At 37.3% G+C, this 7,048-nt stretch overlaps 1 pseudogene; it reads right to left on the bottom strand.

Annotated features, from left to right (window-relative positions):
- Positions 1–7,048, bottom strand: part of LOC139940892 (uncharacterized) — a 75,472-nt pseudogene that overhangs the window by 2,398 nt on the left and 66,026 nt on the right.

The raw sequence follows: 7,048 nt of genomic DNA, 5'->3' as shown, positions 1-7,048 counted from the left end.
CCTTGAATAAAAATGACAAAGATCTACTTGGATGTGATATAAAACAAATAATGAATGTTTTTCATTCGTGCAACTAGTACGAACATGTTCATGAGTTGAAAGATGGAATGTTCCATTCAACTCGGCTCCGAATAGAACATTCCATCTTTCAACTCATGAACATTTTCGCAGCATTGCACTCATAAATATTCGTTATTTGTATAACATTACCTTTCAGCCTACACATATTGGTCTGAGGGGTAAAAAGTGAACTGCAAATAGCATCATTTTGCAATTACAATAATTCAACTGAATAGAGGAAAGTTTGAATAACCTTAAGATTACTGAGTGCAAGTCGTAGCACCTTCATGTAGACAGCATAAGGCACTCCTTGGAGCCTGTCATTAGATCTTCTCAATTGAGCTGATAACTCCTTTACATCTTCATAAACACTCTCTGGTAGGCCTTCAATCTCCTGGCATGCCTCACTCAAAATAATCTCTGTCAAAAAAAGGTGAACAAATTCATCTGTTAATTATTTGATCAAGTTAACTAAGTTAGTTTTAAGCCAATAAGCCTCTGCCTTGTCAAGATTGTCTAAACAGGTGAAATTATTATTTTTGGTGTAATCCGCACTGAATGTTTACTCCAAGCACTGCATTCAGTGCTTTACCTCGGCATGTGAAAATATAAATCCAAAGACTATTTTATTTGGGTTGGATTTGAGTCTAGATCCCTGCATTCTAGTAACAGCTATCTTGAATGCTAGACCATAGTGAGTCCAGTCATGAGAGGTGTGTTTGAATCAATGTAAAACTTGCTATCAGGAAAGGGAGAAGTAGCAAGCATGATACTTCATGGAGGCAACAAAGGCGATTACTTCAATGCGCCTTGCCATTGCCTTGGTGCCCCCTTTAAAATGTATTAATCAGTAGAAATTAAGTTGCCTCAAGGAGATGCCCTTTGATAGGTAAATTCTGCCTTGCCCTTTTACATGATTGCAGTTACCAGGCCAATGTTCATGTAGCCTAACGTTTGTCCAAACCTTTACTACTGGTTTTTTGTGACTGAGAGTCTGTGAAAGTGTTTCCATCATGAAACGAATGTCTGTCCCTACAATGCATTGATGATTTATATACCTGCATTCTCTGAAACAGCAATAAAGTCTTCCCTTCGTCCATCTGGTCTCAGCCAAAGATAACTGTAGTCTGGTTGACATAGATCGTATATCCTGCTTATATGGTTCTTAAAGAATCAGGAAAAAATAACACACAATTTCAACTACTATTTATATTTGTGTATATATTGAACAACTCTCAACACGGTGAACAAACTGATGATTTAATAGATGTTAAATTTGCCTCGGGGATAAAGAATAATAATATTTGGTTTTTACCCATACACCGATGTGTGTTAGCACTGTATACTCAGTACTTTCCCGAGTCTTGTAAAAAAATATCACAGGCATGTTACTCGGGTGGGATTCGAACCCAGGACCCTTGCAATTCTAGAGCAGTGTCTCACCAACTAGACTACCGAGGTTGCCCGGTAGCTAGAGGCAGTTCGAATCCTATGTTTTGGCAGCGGGCACCGCAACGATATAATAGATGTTAAATTTGCATCGGGGATAAAGAATATTAATAAAGTGATGATTGACAATAAACTGATCAGTTATAAGACTTATTGAAACATCCAACTATCTAGTAGGGCCCAATTTTCTAGCTGTTAAGCAGAAATACTGCTTTGCTAATAAGCAATAATTGGGTGGGGCATGTTATATTGGCTGGTAACCTGTTTCTGTTAAGCAATGTTTGTCTGTGCTTAGCAAGTTGTTGTGCATACAGGCTTTATGAAAATGGGACCAGTTCAAGCATGGATCAGCGTATTGACAATGTGGGATAACAAAATGCTAAGCGTACCTTCCTTGCTTCAAGGACCCTCAGGAGATACTCATCTGTAAGTTCCATCGTCTCTCCCCTACTTCCATCTTCTCTTCTAGACAGAAAAAAGACACTTATTAAAAACAATCATAATGTAGAATCAAATCATTAGGATTATTCACAATTGACATGAATAAGGGAATAAAAGTGTAGTGACGAATACTTAACCGCCTGTTTAAAACCGGCAGTGCATCAGTGAAAACAATAAGTCTGGTGGTTAAACCAAAATATTTCATTTCTTCAACAAAGAACGGGATGCGGCTATTTTAATGTATTTAAAAAAAAACAGCCATATCATCCATAGCCCATTCAACAGAATAAATGGGCTGGTTACAATAAGCGACAAATTAAGGCAACAAATTAGGAGATACATTTACTACAAGTACATCAAACAGTTGACTCAAGGAAATGCAAATACATGTGCAGCACAAGCTACATGTAGTAACCCAAGAGAGTAGTTAAATGTCTATCAGTTAAACTGAAGTAGAAAGTTATTTTACAGAATATGGAAACACAAAGTTTAAATTGACTGCTGCAACCTCTTATAACATTAACACAAAGAAAAAAAAGCAAATTTCTTAGAGTTTTCAACCAAATTGGTGCCATGCAATAAATGTTCATCACCTACTGTTTTTAGCATGGCAAGCTTTTCTCGTAACTCTGAAATAAGTCTGCATCTCCCCTTCTGATTGGTCAGGAGATGTATCATGTGACTCCTGTTTACATCTGGTAGTAAGTTCATATCCAATACTGCTGAATGGGTAGACACTTGACTTAAAGGAACACGTTGCCTTGGATCGGACGAGTTGGTCAAAACAAAAGCGTTTGTAACCGTTTTTTATAAAATGCATATGGTTGGAAAGATGTTTTAAAAGTAGAATACAATGATCCACACAAGTTTGCCTCGAAATTGCGTGGTTTTCCTTCTACTGTGCGAACTAACATGGTCGGCCATTTATGGGAGTCAAAATTTTGACCCCCATAAATGGCCGACGTGTTTAGTCGACGAGGTAAAAGGAAAACCACGCAATTTCGAGGCATGTTTGTGTGGATTATTGTATTCTACTTTTACAACAGCTTTCTACCCATATGCATTTTATAAAAAACGGTTACAAAGGCTTTCAAAGACCAACTCGACCGATCCAAGGCAACGTGTTCCTTTAAAGAAAACTTGAAAAAACAAATAAATAAAAAGTAAACATTTTATCAAACATCAAAACATTTATTTGCACAAAATATTTCACTTTTCAGTTATTTTTGTCAGTTCACCAGAGTCCACATTGATATGAAACATCTTTGGATAATTCCTTAAAAAAGGACCAGATTATATTGTCCTTCCAGTCATGGTTTGATTTGACATTAAGACTGTATTCAAATTGGGTGGCTGTGGCTGCGGCTGTTACTAAGGTTGTTGCCAGGGCAGCCTTTACTTCAATGCATGATGAAGTGGTGACCAAGCCACAGCCATAGCTGCAAGTTGGACTTGGAAATGGTTTAGACCATGTTAGAACTGGCGGCTACAGCTTCAGCTTTGGCTGTGGCTGTTACTAAGGTTGTTGCCAAGGGCAGCCTTATATACTTCAATGCATGATGAAGTTGTGACCAGCAGCCACAGCCATAGCTGCAAGTTGGAAATGGCTTAGACCATGTCAGAACTGGCCGCTACACCTACTTGGTTGGATTGCCACATCATTGTGCGTTGGAGCACAGACATAAAGAACCTTTAGACGGACAGCACCCATGGAAATCAACGTCCAGATACTGTAATTGTGACGGCACCAGACCCTACCCCAAACCGTAGGCAAAATCTGTGAAAACGCAAGCGAAAACACGTGTACAGCAATGGGCGAGTGAAGAGATGACAACAGAAAATGTGTGTTTTTAGGTAAACAAATCACCAAAGTCTAGGAAACAATGTAAGATCATTAGCTAGATACCCTTTCTGCCGTTTGTTGTTTGCTGTTTCTCCCCCTCTTTCTGAACTTTCTCCAAAACCATGAAAGTAGAAGAATAAAATAAAAACAATATGTTCGTCACACACTTTCCGACCAAAAGGCGCGTCGGTGCGTGTTTTGCGCCGGGCGCTGATGACGCAAATACGATATCCCCCTTGGCTTCGCCTTTTTGACCATTCACATTTTGTGTATGTAATTGACCTACAATCAATCTTAGTTGATTTCTACTAGACCAACCTGTTGGATAAGTTGCTGCATGTTTCTCATTTCTCGATTCTCCTGAAAGCCTGAGCCACAAAATGTGATGAAATTGACAAGAGCCTCTGGCAAGAAACCTGCATCCTGAAAAAAACCCACCAAAAAACAAAACAAAAACAGCATTAACACTTTATGAGAAGGTCCACTGCATCAAGTGGAAGCAGCATGTTTGTAAACCTCATGTTACTTGCTCATTTTTTTTAATTTCAAATCTCGTAAATATGAAAATAAACCTTGATGCAAAAGATGTCACTGATCTAAAATGCCAGAGTACCCTCAAAGACTTGAAAGAGGTCAAATGTAGGTTGATCATTTACAATGTGGTAACTTTGGTACAATGCTGTCCATCCTTTCTTTTTAAAAATTGATTTATGTCCGAGATTGCCACATTCTAGTCCATGACGTCATTGCAATGAAATGAAATCTAAGATATGAACTCGTATTGATATAGACCCCTGACCTAAAATATCAAGAATTCAACAGGTGAAAAGAATTCTGGAAGAAAACACTGTCATTTTACCAGAATTTGGGACTTGAGTCTATAACTAGGACTCAAGTCATTTGAGTTTTTGATTATTGCGGGCACTGTCTAACTGAAACCCTGGACTTGACTTGAGTCTTAACCTGAATGAAAAGATGATGACAACTCTACCTCTCGCATAATGCAGCTTGTAAATCTTTTTATTAATGTTTTCCCTTAAGGAGGAATTTTATTCAAACTAGTCACTGTACAAAACTACACAAGCTATTTGTAAAACCAACTACTTTTAGAGCAATTGTAAATCTTCATTACTGTTAAATATGTTTAGTTCTTAAGACTAACCTTAAAATGTTGCACATAGATATCCCCCTGACGCTTTGATAACTTACTTCCATCTCTGCATGCATAAAATAAACAAAAAGAAAACAACAAATTATATTATAAATTATCACACAAGCGCTATGGCGCTTCTGTGTCCCATATCCAACAAGGCCGAAATTTTTGTCGTATTCCACGAGCGTGCGTGTTATAACGAATATATATCTTCCAGTCTCACATGCAACGTGCAAAGTTTAAAATTTCAGAACGTTATTTCGCGACAAACAGCATGCACGAGCACAAAGTTTAGAATGTAATTTTTGCACTGTCCTTACATGTATATGGAGCGTGACGCATTGACACTCACAATATGCACTGTGCAATAAAAACAGAGGAAGTAGTATATACAATTTTATACCACCCTCCAGTTCCAGCATCTGATTGGTGGATTAGCGCGTACATGTTAAAAGTAGAGTCACCGTTTGGCTATTGTCAATGTAATGCTGATTTGTAGACCAAATTATCAAGAAAGACACAATGATACTGTGAAAGTTTCAGATGAGTACAGTGTCTACTTGCTAAAAACAGCAACAACAACCTTCAGGGAAATTTCACAAGAGTCTTGACTCTTGAGCCCATTGAGGAACACAGAACAGACACCATCACCCAAAAACCTTATAAATGATTCATGCATGAACTGCTCCTCAGATTCAAATATTCTTATTGATGTCTAATCAACATGGGACATTTCAGATGAAATCATGCTGCAGGATGCTTTACCACTAGTACCATCTTTATGACAATAAGCTTTCTAATAGAAATTACACAATTATTTTCTGGGTTGTTACCAAAGTATGACCCTACCTTTGAGGACAAATGAATGGTAAACAACAATTAAATGGATTAGTTGAAAAATATGGCTCACTGATTATCAAGTTTGTGTCAGTTGGAACACTCCACAGAAATATTGAAATATGAAGCACTGTCAACGTTTAGGATAAATCATTTGTAAGATCCAACAAATCATCACTGTCAACTGTCACATTGAAATAAAGCTGGTTATTCAACAGCACAAACTTTCCTGACTATGTAATTTATACACATTCTTTGATGATTTCAAATGAGGGGTCACTTTAATTTGACATATTTTCACAGGTTCGTAATGGTAAATTTGGTCCTGTAAAAACCAGAAGTTTAAAATGTATTTTGTCTTCCTTAAAGCTGATGTGTTATTGAATTTTTAACATCTAAAAGAAAAAGTAAGATGAGTTGTCTGATAAAGTGAGTCGTCTGAAAAGTATTGACCTCAAATAATCATCTTATTTGCGCCATTTGGGCAGTCAGATTCGTTGTTTGTTACTATGCAATTATGCATTTAAAACAAAGCGATTGCTGTAAAATACAATGGAAGACCATAAGCAACCGATTGTTATATGCAATTGCCCAAACCCTGGTTCTTTCCAAACTTCAGTTAGAGAGATTTATATCATGGGCAGTTACCATGGATACAAATGCACCAGTCAAGTACCACAGTGAAATAGAACAATGTACTAAATGGTTATTACATGTACCTTTAACCTGTGTGTATGCACAGAGATCAATGTACATTTCCATTCCCTCCCCCGGAGTTTTCTGGTAGGACTGGCTGCAGATTGCGCCACAGAACGTTGTAAACCATTACATTATAAGCTTTGTACTTCAATGGGTCCTATTATATTTAAACATAACTCAGTATACCTATAGAACATAACGCTGCACACCTTAGAGACAATGTGCATGAAGTGCTATACAAATGTTGAGTATTATTATTTCATACCAGCTGGAAACCCACCCATCTCTATTGGTTGAACATTTAAGAATGGAAGCAATCATGTCCTCACTCTGTAAAAACCTTGGTTTCAGCATCACATGGTCCTTAAAAAAAACAATAAGGATATATTTACGTATGTTGTTGTTATTCAGATTTTGGTCAATTCTGATGGAGTTTTGTTATTTTGTATTAAAAAAAAACACCCCGGGTCATCATTTATGCTTCATGTAACATTAACAACCTCAAGATGAAAAGTGAGAAAGCCATACATTATACATGTACACACGCAATTGTATGTGTATGTACA

The sequence above is a fragment of the Asterias amurensis genome, chromosome 8 (genome assembly GCF_032118995.1).
Source record: "Asterias amurensis chromosome 8, ASM3211899v1".
Classification (NCBI taxonomy): Eukaryota; Metazoa; Echinodermata; class Asteroidea; order Forcipulatida; family Asteriidae; genus Asterias; species Asterias amurensis.
This window is presented reverse-complemented; position numbering and strand designations above follow the sequence as displayed.